Source organism: Marmota monax, unplaced genomic scaffold (assembly GCF_021218885.2).
Source record: "Marmota monax isolate L192 unplaced genomic scaffold, Marmota_monax_Labrador192_F-V1.1 WCK01_AAM20220418_F8-fsc00108, whole genome shotgun sequence".
NCBI classification, from domain to species: domain Eukaryota; kingdom Metazoa; phylum Chordata; class Mammalia; order Rodentia; family Sciuridae; genus Marmota; species Marmota monax.
The window spans coordinates 6511978-6533835 of record NW_026694593.1 but is presented as its reverse complement, the minus strand read 5'-3'; the positions used below and the strand labels follow the sequence as shown (position 1 = coordinate 6533835).

At 41.4% G+C, this 21858-nt stretch overlaps 1 pseudogene; it reads left to right on the top strand.

Annotated features, from left to right (window-relative positions):
- The first annotated feature begins 6812 nt into the window (after window positions 1–6812).
- On the top strand, window positions 6813–18757 carry LOC124077269 (cell division control protein 42 homolog; annotated as a pseudogene).
- The last annotated feature ends 3101 nt before the right edge of the window (window positions 18758–21858 follow it).

The following is a 21858-nucleotide window of genomic DNA, read 5'->3' as shown; positions in this document are numbered from 1 at the left end:
CGATTTTTAAACTAGGACAACGAGATCAAGGCGGTTTGGGTTCCCAGAAAGCCTGCGGCCCGGTGGGTTTCGCGCACAGCACCGAAGGCGCCGACGGGCGGGGAGAGGTGGTTTGCACTGAAGACGAGTCCCCCCGCCCCCGCTTTCAGCTTTTCTTTGAGATGGAGTTTTAAAACTTTGAAGAATGTTCCCTGTTCTCCAGTTGCGTCTCCTTCAAGCCCGAAATCCAGTTACTCCCACCCCCGGGAGGGCGCCGGCCACGTGCTCACCGGCCACCAGGCGAGGGCACTGGGTCCTGTCTGCTCTGGAGACCGCCATGCAGCTGGACTTCGCACCCTCAGCAGAGACTGGAGGGCCAGGTCGAACTTCATGGTCCCTTTACATCAGGAAATTTCACGACCCCCCTCCTCCCCTTTCTCTTCCCCCGACCACCAGTGTTAGAGTCTGTAAACAAGTCAAAATAACACCTGGCATTTTGCCAGGGGAATGTTAGAGTCTGTAAACAAGTCTGGATGGTGCCTGGCAAAATGCCAGAGGGAGTGGTTTGAGAAGTAACAAAAGCGAGCCATTAAGTGTGGAGATTCCTGATTGGTTGACTGATGTATCTACTTTATGCTAATTAGATAAGCTGTGTGGAATGTATAAATACTGCTCCTGTCCTGCAATAAACGGCTCCCACTCCTGCTGTATCAACGTACACAAGTTGTTCGTCACCCCCCCCCCCCTTATTTTGCTGCAGCCGGACTGCGGCACCCCAGGAGGGGAGGAGAGGATTCACCCCTCGCGTTTGGATCCTCTGTGGTCCCACATATTGGGGGGCATTTTGCCTCACATGGACATTACAAAAGGGGCAGCTGTTCTTTCCACTGCAGAAGCTACTAAGGCGTTGGGCGCCCCCACGACCCAGTCTGGGTTCTCCAAACCCAATGAAGCACCCCGGACGCTTCCCTGCGGCCGAAGGGAAGGCCTGTGAGGGTCCTGACTCGGAGAGAGGAGCTGGCGCAGAGGGGACTCGGCCCTTCCCCAGAAAAGGGGCAGATTCAAAGAAAAAGCGCACCGACGGCCCCGCTGCGCGACCTCAAGACTAGCGGTCCCGGGCCAACGGAGAATCGCGCTTTATAAAACTGGTCTCTCCCGGTTTATCAGAAGAGTCGTGGCTCAGTTTCGGAGATCCTGAAAGGGAGAGATTGCGCAGACAAAGGTCCACACCCTTGACCGAGAACGAAACACGAATTGGTTGTGGGTTCTGAGGAAACCACCGACGTCAAGAAGTTGTTGGCTGAGCGTCTGCAAGGATGCAGGTCTTTAGATCCTCCCTTCTAAAGGGAAAACGGCAGGCAGCATGGTGTGTGGGGGATGGAGGCTGGAGATCAGTGCAGAGCCCCGGAGCCTTGCTTGAAAGATTTCCGTCCAGACCCTCTCGGTTCCTGCGTCCCTCGGCATCGTTTAAGTGTCGGGATTCTGAGGTCTTGGCGCTGGGGATCCTGCGGTCCTTTTTCCTCCCGCTTCCTCCGGGCAACCCCTACCACCCTCGGCCCTGGCTCTGGCTCAGGCTCCAGTCTCTCCGCTTGCTGTGGCCTGGGAAAGGCGCGTTTCCCGGTCAGCTGTGAGGCTAGTCCTCCCGGACTGGTCCCCTTGGCCGGAGTAACTCTAGTGCAGCCAGGGAAGTCGGGAAGGGACCTGCGGAGCGTTGAGGGCAGGCTCTCAATTTGCAGAAAGGAGGGAGGGGACGGTCCTCAGGAACAATTCTTGGGGAGGAAGGCGAGAGACACAGGTGAGAAGGCAAAGCTTTTCAGAGGTCAGTGCGAGGGAGTTCTTGTTGAAAGGATTGAACAGAAAAAAAGTGGTTTGTTGTTACCTGGGGATATAGTGGCTAATATTTGGCGTTTTCACCTCTTTGATTCCCAGTCAGGGGAATTCTGCACTAAAGAACCTTCCCATTTATCTCCAGAGGTGTGGTCTGCCACAAGCCCCCAATGCAGAAAAACCTGCCTTCAAGACTCCTGTGAGGACCAGGCTGGGACAGGTGAGATGTGCTGAGTAGCTGGGCAGGGACTCACTTCCACCCTGATCCTTTCATCTCAAGAGACTTATTGGCTGCCTTTCAGAGTTTTCCACCCAAAGAGAACCCGAGACATGACTTCCCATCACTCCTTTTCCAAAAACTTGAAATTGTTGCAAGAATATTCTTCGTGTAGATTTGCCAGTTTGCACTTTCCCACATTGCTTTGTTACTACTCTCTTTCCATGTTTATGGATTTCTTACACCATTTGAGAGTAAGTCACAGAATATCAAGATCCTTTTGTTGGGCTGCTGTTGCTCCTTTCCACTGGGAGTGTACCCCAAAGCCAGCATTTTCAGGGGCCTTTCCTTGAAGACCAGAGAAGTGTCCTCATAAGGTCCCTCTTGTCCCTTTAGGAACTAAACAGTCATTCTGATCAGTTGTTAGAGAAGCTTCAGGTAGAAGAGTTCTGTCGAACTTTCCCTGGTAGAACAGGCCAGATGCATACTCATTGCTGGAATGCACACACTTTTTCACCTTGCCAGCACAGGCTGCCCTCCCAATGCCTCCTGGTTGCTTGGGTAGACTGTGGGACTTTGGGACATCGTGAGCTCCAAAACAACCCAAGTAAGGAAAACCCTGCAGGGAAGCATAGCTATCCCTTTGCTCCTATCTGGCTCTGTGTGTTCTGCAGTGGTCTTAAAGCCTTCTGACCACCAGGGTTCTGTGGTTGGCAGGGTGAGAGGGTGAAGGTAGAAAATGGATCAAAGGGAAGGGGAAAATTCTCAAGAGCTTTTCAGAATGGTCTGGATAGGTATTGTTGGGGATGTGTTTGCCCTGTGATAATAGCGTTGAGACTTGTTTTGTCTCCAATCTGAGTTCTTGTAGATAAAGTCATCCAGATTTGTGATGCATCTTCAATTGGGCCTTTCCCCCATATTCAGCAGTGATGGAGCCTCTATTTCCAGGATTTCAATGGGGAGTCCTAAATTGCTATTGATTTTTTTTCTTGTACTTCTATAGAAACCTTGGAGGAAATGGGTACATGAAAGTTACAAAGAATCCTGTTTCTGCCTGCTTTCCAAGTAGGATACTTTTAGTTAAGAAAAAAACAACCAAGGAACATAATTAGGTTGAGGTAAGACTGCTTCTCTGTTTTTATAATACTTTTCTTAATCCTGGGTAAAATTTCTTAATGACCTCTAGGTCAACAATAAATAAAATGTCAAGGAAATAGATGGTATAGGTATTGGAAAGGAGAAACACCTGTAGGAGACATCATTATATCATTATCTCCATGAAAATGAACAATCTAAAGTTTAAAAAGAAATAGGAACAAAACATCAGGCAAACATAACAGATCATGTTTTCTGCACCTTGGCTCTGACCCAGTGGCTCTGTGATATGAATAATTAGTACTGAGCTTCATCGCTGGTCTTCTGTCCAATTCAAGTCCTTTTTCAAGGACAGATTGGTTTGATTGTTCACCATTTTCAAACAGCCAAATGCCCTGAGACCTTCAGCACTGGTATGAAAGTGCTAAGATCATAAAGAGCTAACTAAGGCATTCAACTTGAAATTTGCTCAAATAGAACAAAGGAAAGTGACAGGAGTTATAGGGTTTCCCTATTTAAGAGGAGAAGGTAAGGAAGAGAAATTGAAGCTGGAAAAAAAATCACCTGGCTAAGCAATACGATGAAGGGGGTGGGGTAGGGGAGAGTCCCAATGTTCTTTTTTTTTTTTTTTTTTTTTTGCTGGGAGCAATCTCCTATCAGATCTGTGCCAGTGTTCCAGCTCCTGCAGCTTCCAGGAGTTCCAGAGTCTAGGGGCTAAAAACTTTCAATTGGTGCTTTGATTTCAAGTTGGGAGACCTGACTGAGATGTGGTATTCTTTTTTTTTAAATTTTTTTATTGGTTGCTCAAAACATTACAGTGATCTTGACATATCATACATTTGATTCAAATGGGGTATGTAATCTTAATCTTATTTTTCCACATGTACAGATTGCAGGATCACATTGGTTATACAGCCACGTTTATACATAGGACCATACTAGTGTCTATTGTATTGTGCTGCCCTTCCTATCCCCCCTCCCCACCCCTCCCCTCTCTCTACCCAATCTACTGTGACACGTTTCTCTCTCTTTTTTATTCCCCCTCACACCATCTTATATGTAATTTTGCATAACAGTGAGGGTCTCCTACCATCTTCTGTGCAATTCCCCTTCTCTCTCCCATTCCCACGCACCTCTCTCGTCCTTTAATGGTAATCTTCTTCTCATGCTCTTCCTCCCTGCTCTGTTTTGAGTCGCCTCCCCTTATATCAAAGAAGATATAGATGTGATACCCAGATGTGGTATTCTTTATCTAGAATGTGAAAATACTGGGTCTTTGCTTCCAAGGGAAGGCAGTGCTCCTAAACAAGGGCCTAGGGGCTGCTCAGCTCTCATTTGCTGAAATACAGTCTGAATTCTTTCTGAAGATATTGTTCCAGGTGTATAATGCAGTTGAATTTTGCATATCATGTTGTTTTGAATGAAACTCTTTGAGTTCTCCATCAATTTAGCTGCTTGCTATTGTTTCTAGCAGGCACAGAGGCTTAGAAGGAAGAGCATCAGCAGGAAATACATCTGCATGAATTGCCTCAGGGTGACCTTACTGCCAGAGAACAGATTGGGTCTTCAATGACAAGAACCACATGTGAAAATTTGAGGGTTTGTTTTTTTTAATATTTACAAATTTTGAAGGGTCAGCATACCCCGAAGTCACACATAGGGAGGAGGTCATGCAGAAGAGAGGGAGAAGGAGAGAAAAGGGGGAGGACTTTGTGCCAACCCCTTCATTGGCTCCAAGGCATTATATAAGCATTTCTTTCAGGGAACTTTCATTGGTGAGTTTAAAGCAAGCAGACACAAGTTCAAGGAGGTCTCACTGTGACTGATAGGTAATCACTTTAAATTTGTGGGCAAATGTCTGAACGGTCCATTTAAAGGAAACAGAGGGAAAGAAGGAAGCCCAGCCTGCAAGGTGAGAGACGTGTCTCTAAGTTTTATCTCTGGCCACCTGCTGGGATCCACTTGGGTGGGATATAATTAATATATATATATATATCTGAACCAAGAATGACTGAGTCCTGCTTTTGGTATGAGAAAGTTCAACATATTTAAAGATGGTTACCAAGACAATATAAAATTTTAAGCATTCACTATACAGGTGCCCTAAATTTAGACATAGCAGGAAGCACTATATTCAGTCAGAAAGGGGTGGGAACACTACAGTGAATAGGTTGCCTTCACATGTGAAAAATGTCTGTTCAGAACCTCGGTAGAAATTTTTATCCTCAAAGACTTTAAGGTACTCATTTTTAATAAGTCTGTTTTGTCTTCTGCTCTTCCAAATTCCTTTAGCTCTGTAATCCTGGGGAGGCTTTGGACCCTGGGGACATGACAGGGAAAAGTCATGTCATAGAACATATTTTTGGGCTCATGGGAACACCTGTTAAATTATTTCAAGACTCGACTGGCAGACCAATTGCCCCCCTATAAATTATTCCTTAATTCCCTTAGAGTGTAAGTTTCTATAAATTCCATATGCAAACCTAGGAGAGTCCAGAACCCAATGGAAATATAACTTTCTTTCATTTAAAGCAGTGTATCTGCGGATTAAGAAGCCTCCTTGCAACCAACTTTTACTGATGTTTCACCTCAGTCCCAGGGTGAATGCAAGAGCTTCGTTTTGAGCTTAGTACCCAGTTAACTTCTCAAACATTGGAAATTATGATTTCTAATTCCTCTTTGGAGGAAAACTAAGTTTTCAATTGTCATTTTTCTAAGGTTTAAGTCCTTGTAAGGGGCAATGAATGTAATTATTTGAGTTATTTTTTATCCATGGAACAATCCACAGTACTATTGTCACAATATCATAATTCTCAAGTTATCTCCTGCACCCTGAGAGAGAAGACCATAGGCAGAAGAAGGGACATAACTCTAGGAGGTCAAAAATAAGATTCTGATGAGGGAAAGTGGACAAATAGTGATTTCTGCTCTGTTCATTTTTACTTCTGTTTCTCACTGTAAATTTGGTTAAAAGCAGCCAGTAATACCCATGCCATAGCCTAAGTGCCTTGAGGTTTCCTAGTGCCAGATAAATTAGTCCATCATATTGAAGCTTGGCCTCCCACAAAGTCTTTGGACATGGACAAAAGAAAGCCAATTTTTTCACTAACATGGGTGACCTCTAGTCCAGTTCACAACAGAATCCTCATTTCCTTCTGAAGCTCTTCAGTATTGCCTTTACTGTCTGCATTTGTCAGAATTCTAGTTTTTTGAGCCCTAACCAGAATCACCTGTAAAGCTCTAAGCAGAGGGTTCTCTAACTTGCTTTTATAAACTTTTCCAAACTCCTCCCATGAATCAATTCCAAATGCTTTCCCACATAATTCATATATAGTCACAGCAATGACCCCACTTATTTTCACCAATTTTCCTTTTCCCCACATATTATTGGGGTTTCATTTAAATTGCTGTCAATTTTGAGCTCCTAATGTCACCTTCACTGCCATGTCTGCTTGAAGGATGCTCTTATGGTTTGGATCCACAATGTCTGCAAAAGGCTCATGTGTTCAGAGGCAGGGCTGGTAGGACATAACTTGATCATGAGAGCTCTGATTTCATTAGTGGGTTAATACATTGATAGCTGAATAGACTACTAGAAAGTAGGACCTAGTTGCAGGAGGTAGGTACCTGGGGGCATGCCCTGAAAGGGCTTATCTTCTCTCTGCCCCTCCTCTCTCTCGGCTTCCCAGTTGCCATGAAGTGAGCAGTTCCCCTCTGCAATGCCTTTCCGCCATGATTTTTCTGCTTTACCTCAGGCCCAGAGCAGCCAACTATGGGGGCAGCTGACCATGGACTAAAATCTATGAAACTGTGAGTTAAAATAAATCTTTCCTTCTCTAAGTTATTCTTGTTGGGTATTTTGGTCACAGGAATAAAAAGCTGACTAGCACAAATGATTTTTTATTTTTTTGTTTTGCAGTGCTGGGGATTGAATCCAGGGCTTCACGCATGCTGTATGAGCACTCTACCATCAAGCTACATCCCCATATCTTGTTTTTGTTTTTGCTTTTTTATTTCTATAAATATTCCTATAGTTGTCAATTTTACATGTCATCCTGCAACACTTGATCATTTTACAATTAACCTCCTTGAATATAAATAATGGACATCCATTTTATGATAACACATGTATCTAATAATTTTCTTTATTCTTTTTTTCAGGACAGAATTTGAGAGGAATCTTGATTAATTTGCTGAAAGTTTCCATAAAGCAACTGAATATGGCCCATGAATGTGATCTTTCTATAGAGTAAGATAAAATCTGGCTCTTGGGTGTTTGGTGGGTGATCCAATGGGTAGTGGCATTTAGTGGAGTTGCAACTGAGATTGTGAAGAGATGCTGAAGGATGGAAGGGGAGAGACTGATCATCTGATCCACCACCTTTCTCCTGAGCATTCACTCTACTTAGACTGAACTCTAAGACTGTGGAAGATCACTGGAGTATCTCTATATATGGCTCTGTTGCTGGGTGTGGTTATGCTGGTGGTATCACATGTGTGACCCCAGACACGTCCATCTACTTTTATAAATGCAGCAGAACATTTATAAAAAGCTGAAGGAAGAAAGATGGGAAATTTTTTTTGAAAGTTGTTATCCTGCGGGGTGTGGTGGTGCATACTTGTAATCCTAGAGGCTTGGGAAGCTGAGGCAGGAAGATAGCATGCTCCAGACCAGCGTGGGCGATTTAGTGAGACCCCTCTCAAAATAAAAATAAAGAGGGCTAGTGATACAGCTTAGTGGTAGAGTTGCCCAGGGCTCGATCCCTAGTCTCTCTCTCTCTCTCTCTCTCTCTCTCTCTCTCTCTCTCTCTCTCTCACACACACACACACACACACACACACACACACACACACACACCACCCATGCACAAATGAAAGTTGTTATTTCACCTTACCCTGTTCCACATCTTACTATATAGTACTATTGCTTTGTGAAATGTCTCAAAACACACTTTTCTGAACTCTCTTCTCCAGTACTTACTGGAATTGACAGTGTGTCAGAAAAAGATATTCAATCTAAGTACTTTATTTTAAAAACTAACAAGTCCTGTTTAAAGTCAAGTACTTGCATGATGTTACCCACTGACGAGTTGACAATGATAATCACAATAATACATGCCATTTATTGAACAATTAATTATACACCAGTTATTATGTGAAGCACTGTTCATCTATAAACCCATTTAAATTGACTATTAACTTTAATGGAAATATTAATGTTCTGAGTTGACCAGATAAGAAACTAAAGATTCAAGAGGCCAAATAATTTATTTGCTCAGTTGCTCAAGTTATAAGAATAGAACCGGGATCTGCACCCAGACCATCTCTCTCTAAATTCTAAATTATCTCTGCCTAGAAGATAAGTTTAACTTTAATAATGACTGCTTATTTTTAGTGTACTCTGTCTACGTGCCATTGGATTCTATAACTTAAAGTATACCCAGATTTTAAAAAATATTTATATTTAGTCCCATGGAATATTAACACTAGAAGAACATAAGTCCAGATTCTGAAACTCTCCCATTTTAAGATGAAAAACTATAGGTGCAACAGGTTTTTAAAAGTGGTAAATAATTGTATTTTTGTTAATATATTTGAAATACTTCTTTCAATTATAAAAATAACACAGATGATCAGCAATCATCTATAGTAGTTTAATATTTGTGTCTATGCTCAAATCACAAGTAATATTGTCAACTATCCATATTACTTAAAACAAAAAGGGAGATGCATTTTGGATAATATTTGTGCCTTAAACACAGAAGATAAAGTAAATGTGTATCATATTTTATGTTAAGAGAAACAATAGAGATGTTCATTTGGAAAATTTTAACTCTCTTTTTATTAGTTTTTCCTTCTTATTTACAAATAATAAGATTTATATTTTCCCCACAAAATTAAATTCTGGGGCTCTCTCAATGAATGATGGTGGTGGTGTAACCCTTAGATAATTGCACCTCCTTCTAGGTTATCTTCTCTAACTTATCCATTCCCTTGTGCAGTTTCTTTCATGATCTGTAAAAATTAACTTTGGTATAGGATTCCCATGTACTTCTGGAGGCCAGTAAGAATCTGTTTTTTCTTGTCTGGGTACAATTTCCCCCTGTGTCAATAGGACTATCACAACATAAGTCAGTTATCAGCTTGGTCTTACAAACTCTTCTTTCATTTTGTTCTTCCTATTTACACCTAATTAAAAATTAGCTTTCAAAAAAAATTAGCTTTCACTAGGCGTGGTGGCGTATGCCTATAATCCCAGAGGCAGGAGGATCAGGAGTCAAGGTCAGCCTTAGCAATTTAGGGAGGTCCTAAGCAACTCGGTGACACCCTGTCTTTAAATAAAATATTAAAATGGGCTGGAAATGTACCTCAGTGGTTAAGTGCCCTTGGGTTCAATCCCTGGTACCAAAAAAGAAAAAGAAAAAATTAGAGTTTTTCTTAACTCTTTTCTCTTCTTTTTGAATTAAGATCCTTGATTATTTTCTCTTCCTTTTAATTAAGATCCTTGATTAAATTAAGGAGGGCTATTAATCTGTTGATTTCCTTGATGATGAGCTAGTTTGTCTGCTACTGACAGCCCATGAGAGGAGTTCATACTATCAAGATATTTAGACTGAGATGCTTAGATCCTAGCTCACTTAATTTTTTTCTCATTTGTACTGGAATTATTCATATCTAGTATTAGCAATAGCCATTAGTGATTAGGCCTCATCTCCAAATGACTCTTAGAATGACATCATTCTTCAGGTTGTTCTCTTACTTCATTGTCACTGAAGTAAGAGGAAAAAGACCTGAGAGATCTGTTCAGACAGGCAGAAAAAAGGCCCAATGAAGGCAACAAACTTCAGTTAGGAGGACTCAGAAGACACTTTTCAAACACATGAGATGTTCATGCAAGGATTTACTGAAGGAACAAGTGCTGGTGGTGGTTCTTAGCAAGAGAAAAGATTTGTGGGTAAACAGACTGTGTTTAGGATGTAAGGTGTGTTGTTTAAGCTACTATATTTCAGCTTCAAACACACTTCATTTGATTTCCTCGTACCTACAAAACTACATTTGGCTGCCTGGTAGATCTGCTAATAAGAGATTAGTAATAGGAAGCAACAGGAATTAAGTGGTAAGTGAAAATTAACAACAGAAAGGTAAGAAAATGGAGAGAGATTTGCACTTACTATTTATTTTCTCACTGTTGACTTTCAGCCTCATATGGGAGGGTAACAGTTCTTCACCTTGGCAGTTGTTTCCAGTAGTAACAGTTGGTCCCAGATTCCAGGTTGCCCCCCATACTCCAGAGCCAGTCTTATGCTCTCTCCTAGACACCAGCACCAACTGCCCACTGCCTTCTGCTGAGTCTAGGAGCAGGGGTGCCCCTCTCAGATCTCCTGCCGAAAGAGCATCACTTTGATCTTGCCTCTTCCTTGGAGGTCTTGATTCTAGCTCTACTAGGTTCAGGCTCTGGAGGTACTGGCAGAAGTGAACTTCACCCATTCCCGAGGACTTGTGCCAGCCTTTCAGGGTACCTCCTAATTCCTAAAGAATAAGCACTATCTGGGTGCTAACCCCTAAATGCTTAAGGTTTGAGTCTAGTTCTGGGGGCCCCTCCGATAACCTGAGGTAACAGCAATAGCTAGACAGCATCCTCACCTCAGAGGCCTGGGTCTCAGCTCTTCCAAGTTTCCAGACTGACTAACAATTTCAAGCATATTCCTTTTGATTTTCCAGCCCTAGGTATGATAGTCACTTCTTGCTCTTTTTACCTATGTTTACTTGATGTTTGCTTTTTGCATTTTGAGCCTCCAATAACTGTTTAATCGATCACATGTTAAGTGGGATTTGACTTTTGAGATTTCTGAGATTTGACAAATTCTGAAATTCGACAAGGAATTGTTCTGCTTTGTGTTTTCCAGTCAATTACTTATTTACTTTATAGCCAATGCTTGGGTAAAAAGAATGATCATATGTGCTCTTTCCATTAGATTCTTTACTTGTCTCCTATGCAAGAGAGCAAAAGGCTAACCCAGGAGACCTCATCCACTCCATGATTTTCTAAGATATCTGTGACTGTGTGGAGAAGGAAATTGAGCCATTTCTGCAGAAGAACACATTTCAACAAGTCAGTTCTATGTGGCTTATTAAATAAAAGTGGGCAAGTAGAGACATCCCTGTTCGCATCCTGGGCCTGGGTGATCCAGTGAGTACTATACACTTACTTGACCTCCAAGGACCATGGCATTTGCCTTAAGATAGAAGGACAAACCAAATTGTGGACCCTGTTTTGGTGGTAAGTGAAAGCATATTCCATTTTGACTTGTGAGATTTGACAGATTCTGAGAATAGACAAGGACTTGCTCTTAGTGCTTCATCTGCAGGTCGAAAATGTTCACATCCTGAATTTAAATCAGTATTTGGTCATATTTCTTTAAGAAAGTCCCCTTTAACACCAAAGAGTTAACTGAGAAATATTCTTTTATGTTAGCACACAGATTTCTCTCAAGAGTTGCTTACCACTATGAGCACAGTAATCCCCTTCAGGATGCTTTTCAGGCAGCACCTTGACATAAAATCCATTTGCTGCCCACATCTTTCTCTTTCCCCCTTTCCTTTTGCTCCCATTCTACAAAGGAAAAAACAGAACTCCCATGGAAATGGAAAGACACGATCTTCCTATCTGGCAGACTACGTCTCAGGTTTTAACCTGGTCTTCTCACCCCTGTTTGCATGGAGCCGATTGTGAGAGATCATGAATCATCAGACTTCTCACTTGAGCTCAGAAGGTCTGAGTTATTCTCATCCCTAATACTACTGTCTGTGTAACCTCAACTTCATCAGCTATGAACTGGAGCCAGACACAACTCTCCATTTTCCACCACTGAGTGTTGAAATTGTCCCTACCTTAATCTTGAATTTACAACAACAGATAAAGTAACTATTCTCGGGGCTGGGGATGTGGCTCAAGCGGTAGCGCGCTCGCCTGGCCTGCGTGCAGCCCAGGTTCGATCCTCAGCACCACATACAAACAAAGATGTTGTGTCCGCAGAAAACTAAAAAAATAAATATTAAAATTTAAAAAAAAAATAAAGTAACTATTCTCTTGTCTGAGATTAGGCCAGTCCTATATTTCTCACCTTGTCCAATGTTGGAATAATGCAATGGAGTGATCATTCTCTGAAATTCCTCCTCTGGAACCCTGTGCTCAGAGAAGCTCAGATGTAGTCCGAACTCAAGCCCAGAGTTACTCAGATTTTCATCATTTCTTCCTCTGAACTTCCTTCCTCTATCTTCCCCGAGGTCTTGTTCAATGCTGACTTACTTGGGGCTTTCTTTTTGAGGGTTTCTCACACTGAACACCAAGTGGTATTTAATCTAAAGGTAAATTTGGTCATAGTAATTGATAAATTCATTTATCACTGTTGTATAACACATATTTTTGGAATATACCACTCAATGAGCAGCCCATAGAAAGTATAATCTTAGAGATGGATTTTAAAGCCAGGAGTGAGGGTGCATGCTTGTAGCCCCAGAGGCTTAGGAGGTTGAGGCAGGAGGATCACAAGTTCATGACTCAGCAACTGAGCAAGAACCTGCTTCAAATTAAAAAGAAGGCAAGGACAGTTGTACGCTGATCTCACAAGAGAAACCATCTTAACACCATCTTGATTAAAACTATCCTTTTTCTGATAAATAAGGCATGGTTCCTTGCTCAAGGCTGCATGGTAGGTGAGCATGCTGACAGTGACTGAGACAGAAAGGCTGGCTCATATTGTGGAAGCCCAGGAGGACAGGAATGATTATATATATATATATATAATATAAATTTTTTTTAAATTAGAGGTTAAATATGTTAGGAAGTTGGATTACTGAAGGTAGTATCTACATTCTTTTTTAAGTCAAGAGAGATTAGATTGAAAAGGAATACTGAGAGAGGAAGCAAAGGACTAAGGATGCTCTCCTGAGAATCCAAGAATGGTTGAGTCCAGAAGGAGGGAAAACACAAAAAGTTAATGTATATCAGGTGAAATAATGTGGTTTGTGCATTTTTAAAGCACCTGAAAACACATGATATAGATACTAAATATATTGTGTATGTATTGCTTAGAACTCTATAAACTATTTCATTTAATGCTCCCAACTACCATATGAGGTGGATTTCATTATAGTTATACAGATGAGGAATTTGAGACTATTGTAAATACCTGAGAGTTTACATTGTTTGCCCAAACCTAAAACCTAAACCAAAACTGTGAGTAGTGGCAAACCCAGAACCTAGTGCTATTGTGGGGACAAGTAGCTGTGAGTAATTTAATAGAGGCCAACATGGTACCTGCTTTGAATCTTTGGATCCAGATGTTCTTAAGATGTTAGAATTTGTTTTAGTATAATACTATAAAACACAGCTTTTATATTATATAACTCCTCCAATGAGGCCTAGGTCTGTATCCCATAGTTGAATATATTGGAGCCTATAAATAGGCAACTACTGTTTTGCTCTAGTCACTTTCAGCTCATGGGGCGGGGGGCAGTGTACTTTATTTTAAGTGCTTCTGGAAGGACAGACATTCCTCCCATAAATACAAATTTTCCTCTTGTTTCTCTTTCCAGTTCTATGAACACTTCTGTTGCTCTACCTTCTTTTGCTCAACTTTCAACCTGAGCTCTTGAAGGTGGGTCGAGAGGATCCCAGAGCCTCCTTAGGAACTTTGTCTTCTTGAAGTTCTCTATAGAGTCCTGACTGTGATGGCAGATAAAGGAGGGGGGAAGATTCTCAATACTCCAAAACTGTCTGTCGGCTGGAAGGTCAACCCAGTCATACCCAGGCTGGCACTAAGATCAAAGGCAAAGTGAAGGCAGGATCCACTTCCCTTCAGTATCTGAGATAGAGCTGGTCAACATAGCCAAGTAATGGTCCCTGGGATGACCTGCACTTCTCTGAGTGCAATGAAAATAAGACTAATGTTTGAATTTCAGGAAATTGAGTTTAGTGCCCAGGCACCAGGGAAATAGATCAAGTGTTTTTGTGGGAGGTTAAAGAGAGGTGTGGGAGTTGTTAAAATGGTAATGAGGACCTTTGTGAGAACATCAAAAAAGGTAATCCAATAAAAACAAGCATATAAAAAACTATGCAATATATCTATTTGTATAAAAGACCAAGTCATGGATTTCAGTTGAAGAATCACAGAAATCCTACACTTTGTTCCTCAGGTCCAGCAAGTTCTCCTTTCATGAACTCCCTCCAAGACATTTCTCATGAGGAGACATCTTTTGCTCTGGCCTTGAATTCTTCCAAGGTCAAATGGAGCTCTTTGCACAATGAGGCATGGTATGTCTGTCACTGGACAGTTTCACTTTGTAGAGATTACTCTCTTCAACAAGTCCGTTTAGGTTTCCACATCACTTTCACCCACTGGTGTTAATTCTGGCTTCCAACTCCATAGACAAAGACTGATTTCAGTTTCACATGGTAATTGTTCAAACATTTAAAGATACTATAATAATACAGTCTTCTCAGGTAACTTCATAAAATATTCCTTTATCATCTTTTGAAAACTCTAATTAAACCTATCTCTTAGAAAAAAGTTGGCATCCAGAATTATTCTTAGAACCAAGTTATACCATGACCAATGTAAAGCATATGGGCCTAACTTTTCCCTTGACTTAGCTTCCTGGCAAATCTTTGACACTCTAATTCAGTGTGATGTGGCTTAACTTGCTCTTGGTGAGCCATTCTAGTTACTTGTGCCCATCATTTTAGGTATTTCTATAATATCTAATTACATAAATATCTTCTTAGTTTACAAAATATCAAAATTTGCTCTCCCTACAAATATTAAAATATATATTCTCTTTATCATTTTGGAATTTTGACAATTGCTGTTTTCCAGCCATGAGGCAACTCTGATTGATCTTCTTAGTTTCCCACATTGAGAAGCAGGTTCTGTCATTCTCTTGAATGGGAGCTTACCTGGGTCTAGTAAATTGTCCTCACCTAAAATAGTTTTTATCCTGCCACTTTTCCATACATGATGTTTTTTCTGTTCTGAGTCTCTAAGGGGGTAAAGGAGTTCTAAAACTTCTCTATCTTTTCCCATCAGTGGACTTTCTATTATAGTCATTTAAAGTAGAGATAGTGAACTTCAGGTCATTCTTGCTACATAAACACAGGGAAGAAGACCACAAGGCAAGAGAGTCAGAGATTGGAGTGATATGTCTAGAAGCAAAGTAGCATTCCCAGAAACTGCCGAAAGTTAGGAAAAGGCAAGGAATGATTCTTTCCCAAGGCTTTCAGAGGCAGAATGCTCCTGTTGGCACTTTGATTTCAGACTTCTAGGCTCCAGAACTGCAAGAAAATAAATTTATTGTTTTAAGATACCCAGTTTGTGGTACTTTGTTGTGGAAGCCCTAGAAAACTAACAAAGTATTCCAAGGAATGAAGATGAAGCAGCCATCAGTAATTCCAAGCCTACTGTTGAATGTCAGTTAGATGAAGACACATTTCCCAAGGGCTATAGTTTTCATCCTAAAGTTATTGGCACTTCCTAGCCGAGGACATCAAAAAGAAATGACTGGATGTCATATCTGAAGGTCAAAGAACATATCCAAGAATTGTCCAGTGGCCCCTTTCTTAGCTCCCTCTAGGATTCTCAATGCTGGAATGATCCCAGGGAGGTACTTCATAAATGTCTCCTCCAATAGTAGAACTCATTGCCAATCTTTAGGAGTCTGTGCACAAGTAAGTGTTCACCTAACAGTCTGTATCCTCACCAGCAACACGTCTGCTGATCCTTCATGGGACTGTTCTATATTGGAGCTGCAGGAAAATGAAGGAGCAATGGGAGCCAGGAAAAGAGAACTAGAACAGCACTGCTTCTGTTCCTGGTGGCTCCCACCACTCCTGCCTCAGCTGACTCTGAACCTACACTGAAGCTGAGGGAGTCTTTGAGGGACTTGGATCCTGGCCAAAATGGTTCACAACACTATAAAAATAATTTTTAAACATAGCTTACATTGCCTGGAACCTGTCTAAAGAATGACTTAAATACTCTTATGGGGGAGGGGGATTTGTAGAATCAGAAAATACTTTGAGAACATGGTCATGTCATTTAGACCCTTCATTACTGTCTCCCTCTGAGGGAAAAAATTAGCTGGGGTGGCAGGGACATAATTCAGAGAAAAGAATAATCTTCCCCCTTTCAAGGATCATTACCAAGGGCCATCAACTAGAAGGGTTTCTCCCCTGAGTATATAGGAGTGAGGTCTCTGTTTGTCCTAAGCCAAGCCAAATTCCTTTAGGGAACAATATATTTAAATAAATATCCCCTCCCCTAATTTAAAACTTTTCAGATACTAATTAGAATTACTGTGAAATAAAGTGTTTGGGAAATCAGTACACCTTTAACACAATGCCTCACTGAAAGTAGGAACTCAATCAAAATGTGATTCCCCATCTCTTTTAAATGTCTTTTATTCAGAAAATCAGCTGACTCTTAACCAAGATCGTAGGAGTTTCCAAGTCTGTCAATCACAGTGGTCAGAGTTTTCATGTTCCACCCTCCCCTGGCTATTCAACTCAAGGAATGTGCACTACCAGACTTTTGTGAGGGGGAATTTAGCCTACAGTGTAGCTGCCATGCCAGCAGGATTATTGCTTGACTGTTTTATAAATTTGGCTCAAAAAAACAAAAAAGGAAAAGTGATAAACAATTGTTTCTCTGTTAGGATAACTTCAAATGGAAGGGAAAGGCTTTCAGTATCCCTCAGAAAAGGTAGAGGTAGTAGAAAGTAATGATGCTCTTTGGGAGAATCACTCCAGAGGTGACATCTCACTTACTGAAAATAGTGGCAGGGATTTGCAAGTAAGAGAAAAGTGTCCTTAATTTTCTGCCATCTCGCAGGATAGTGCTGAAGTTGAACAATGTGCCTTTGAGTAACCAAGTTTTAGGATGAAAATAAAACTCCCATTCTCCCCTTGGACTAGGTCAGGTACGTACCAAGGGCAAGAAGTGTTATATGTAGAGTCTTGACCCATTTGTAGAGACTATAACTTTGTGTTGGGTAGAAAGAGTGGAACATGGAAAACACTGGCTCTGAAGCCTGGCAAAAGAGGTTCTGAGAAGGAGTGAGTACCCTCCCTGTTTTGTCCTTGGTTGCTCACACTGCAAAGTGCAGTATATAGTCCCTGCCCTTCAGAGTCAGGTGCACTTGAAGTGAATGTTACCTCAAGCTGGGTTGTCTTTAGTAAGTTCCTCAATGTTGCTGGGCCTTAGTGCTCTCAGTTATAAGACTGGTATACCACCACCTACTTGAGGGGATCACTGTGCCAATGAAATGGGACAACAAATGGATAGTGGTAAGAAATGTGAGCATAATAGATGCTTGATAAATGTGAATTTCCTGTCTTTCCTTTATACTATAATCTTAGGGTAAATATTTTACTGCTTTGCTTTTCAGGGTGAAATGAAAAAACAGGAATAGTACCAGATTAAAACCATTAAAATTCATTCATTGCCTAAAATAGTCAATCTGGAAAAGTAGATCAGCTATATCCAGAGACTAAGAAAGACTTCTTGGTGTTGACCACATCATGATTTGACTAATATAGTTGCCTAAAAATTTAAATACTTTTCCAATTAGGGAAATTAAAGAGAAAACTGGGAAGAAAATTAAAGGTTGACTTAAAACTAGTTACTCTTTTCCTCCTTTCCCTACCAAGCCCACCCCAATGGCATTCCTAGAAGAATCTAGGGAAGGGCATGCTGATGTGGTTGGTGACAGGCTCATCTTGAACATCATTAGATGTCCAGTTACAGCTGGATTAGCAGAATTATTAGAATATTGGATGGGAGCCGAGGAGATCCCGCGCAGCGCTGCCAAAGCCCTGGCAGAGAAGCTAGGTCATCAAATTTGAAATATTTAAAGTAGATACAAACTATTTCCGCAATGCAGACAATTAAAGTGTGTGGTTGTGGGCGATGGTGCTGTTGGTAAAACATGCTTCCTGATATCCTACACAACAAACAAATTTCCATCCGAGTATGTACCAACTGTTTTTGACAACTATGCAGTCACAGTTATGATTGGTGGAGAGCCATATACTCTTGGACTTTTTGATACTGCAGGGCAAAAGGATTATGACAGATTATGACCGCTGAGTTATCCACAAACAGATGTATTTCTAGTCTGTTTTTCAGTGGTCTCTCCATCCTCATTTGAAAATGTGAAAGAAAAGTGGGTCCTGAGATAACTCACCACTGTCCAAAGACTCCTTTCTTGCTTGTCGGGACCCAAATTGATCTCAGAGATGACCCATCTACTATTGAGAAACTTGCCAAGAACAAACAGAAGCCTATCACTCCAGAGACTGCTGAAAAGCTGGCCAGTGATCTGAAGTCTGTCAAGTATGTGGAGTGTTCTGCACTCACACAGAAAGGCCTAAAGAATGTGTTTGATGAAGCAATACTGGCTGCCCTGGAGCCTCCAGAACCAAAGAAGAGCCGCAGGTGTGTGCTGCTATGAACATCTCTTCAGAGTCCTTTCTGCACGGCTGGTGTCGGCATCATACTAAAAGCAATGTTTAAATCAAACTAAAGATTAAAAATTAAAATTCGTTTCTTCAATAATGACAATGCCCTGCACCTACCCATATGTACTCATGTGAGACAAGGCCCATAGGTATGCCCCCCGCACCCTGCCATACTAGTTAATTTTGAGTAATTGTGTATTGTCAGAAATCGATAAGTACTAGTTTTTATTGTTGAAAAAGAACCCCCCCCCCTTTTTTTTGTTGTTGTTTAAAAGCAAGGCATGCTTGTGATGACTTTGTAACAGACTAATTTGTTGAAGCCATTCCCTGGTTCCAACCTGGAGAGTAATGAGTAATCTTGGACACTTTTGCCCACCCACCCCTTTTTTGGTGTGCGTGGGGGTGTATGTGGGGTTCATTTTTAGTCTTTTTTTTTTTTTAATTAACTGATGGACAGCCCTTAGGAGAGGAGGACAAATTGATTCCACATTCTACTTCCTAGATCTAGTTTAGAAAATGTGTTCCCCACGTGGTGCTCTTAGGAAGGAGTATAGTAAATGCCTCATTTAATAATATACTCCTTTTTGAAAGTTGCTTTTTCTCTTCACCCTTGAGTAGATCCAGTATTTGATGAAATTCATGAAAATGGGTGGAAGCTGTCTTGCCCCTCCTCTTTTCTAGGATGCACTCTGTATGTGACTGTGACTTTCAAGGAAATTTGTTTGCTATTTGCTGTTTTTTTTTTTGGGGGGGGGTGGTTCATTTTTAATTTCTTTCATTGATAAATGAAGAAAAGTATTGCACCTTTTGAAATACACCAAATGAATTTGGTTTGTAATTAAAAAACAAATTTTCCCCTGTCAGTCATTGTTTTATATACTTAGCATAGATTTGCAACTCACTGTGTGGTGGTCCTAGAACCCAGCTGAAGACCTGGCACATAGAAGAACTGTGAAGGGTGGTGCTAGAAGACAGATGCCTGCAGGATGATTGGCATCCTTTCAGGTTTGAGGATGTGGGCCTGCTTCATGAAGAAGCTGGTGGTGGATGGGGTGGGAGAACATTTACCAACAAGAGGACTGACCAGTTGGGAATCCCCTTATTTCTGTTTTGGGTATGAGGCCCCCCTAGCCCACTGATATTCTTTAATGAAAATCATGGCGAGAGTCTTGTGGAGACTCTTCATAAGTGTTAATAGGGATTTGTTTTTCAGCTTATTTGGTTGCAGTTTCCAGTTTTTAAAAATGTTTAGATAATTTTTTCCACCTTCCCCAAATCCTAAAACTTGTAGATTCATTAGTGTTGAACCAATGCTTTTTCCCATCTCAATTCTTTGTATATGCATTCTTTTCAGATGTATTAAACAAACAAAAGCCCTTCACAAAAAAAAAAGGATGGGATCAAAAATCCACAATGAATGATGAGGAATATTTAGGGGTAAAATAGAAAATAGGAACCATGTCTCTTTACCCCAAGAATTCCAGAATCCTAGACACAGTGTTAGCCTGGTCAGGAAGATGACATGGCTGTGTTGCATTTATCCCCTCCATCAGCATCCCAATTTGTACTCCTCCACCCCCCACCAAGTCCAACACCGTGTACATGTCAGAGGGGGTCTACTGAGTGATAGCGTGTGAGACTAGGAATGAAAAAAAGCTGCCTGAGACTCTTGGGGCTTGTACTTGGTATTGAATCCCAGAGCTGTGCTCAAAAAGGCATATCACAGTACCTTGGATTACAGGGCCTGGCAGCAAATGCCTCCTCTTGGCCTAGACCTTGTGTGAGTGCCCCACATTGGAGGCTACTTAGGTACTCACTGGCTACATTCACTGTAGGATGCACCTCCTGCTCATTAAGCAGGGGGGAGGTGCTGCTGAGAGGATGATGGGCAGCACGTGGGGCAAGGCCTCTAGCCTGGATCTGGGGCTGAGTCTGCGACTGGGTACCATCCCTGGTTGCTAGGACTTCCATCATTCTACGCTTTTTCTGTATCTCCCTTAAGATACTGCAGGGGAAAGAAAAGAAAAATAAAAGTCACCTGAAAACCACAGCTGTATTGATTTGGAGGTTCGCAGAAGAAGCCCAGGAGAGGTGAGGACATAATTCCTTCATAGAAAAAGCCCAATGATTCATTTCTGCCTTAGAGCAGGATGGGTGGTAGGGGGAAGGACACTGAGGGTCAGGCAGAACAACTGTTATCCAGTACATTGACCATAAACATCTTAAAGAAGAGAAAAGACTCATTGGGACTTTATAATAATACTCATGCTTTTATCACAAGACACCCAGAAGCCCATAACGTTCAATTCACTCTGTGAACTGAATCTGTTAAATAGTATTTGCAGTGGACTATTTTTTTTTTTTTTTTTTTTAGTTACCGGCGGGCACAACATCTTTTGTTTGTATGTGGTGCTGAGGATTGAACCCGGGCTGCACGCATGCCAGGCGAGCGTGCTACCGCTTGAGCCACATCCTCAGCCCTGCAGTGGCCTATTTAAAAATGGTTTCAGAGGCTATGCAATCTCCCAGGTATCTTATAGTTTCCAGACCTCCTTCTCTAAATATTGAGACACAGTATAAACTTTAGTTTGCAAGAAAAATTTATAGCTATTTGACATCTGTCAGGTCTCCTTGGTCACCCTTGAAGAAACCAAATATAATTTTACTCTGATCTTTAAACATCCAGAGGAAAACAGAGGTGATCCCTAGGGGCCTGGGAAACTCCTAAGAACTAGCAACTCTATGTTACTAAATTGGTGAATTTATATAATAGGAACCAAAGAGAAGGATAACTTAAAAAAAAAAAAAAAGAAAAGAAAATGAGACCATCTCATCACTAAGCATACACAATGGTTTGATGAGTAAGTAAATAATAAATAATAAGCCATTTGTTTTTCAACTGGGTCTGAGAGCCCCTGTTCCTCTGATCTTCTGGCCCTTGCTTTAGAATTCTTCACCAGATTACATCTTTCATCCTGAAAATTTGGAGTTACCTGAGGGTCTGTGATACCTGTCCTGAATGAGTCTTCTTACTTGTATAGTCATCTGAAAAATAAATTCAACAAGGCCCAGTCAAAAATTAAGCAGGTCTCATTTCCAAGATTACAAACACTGGATTCCATCTGGGATCAGACTCGTGGCTGACTTGACATTCATGTCCAGGATTCTCTGACTTTTCCTAGGACATCTTGGAGCTTCCCCCACAGGTTTTCCTGAGCTTACC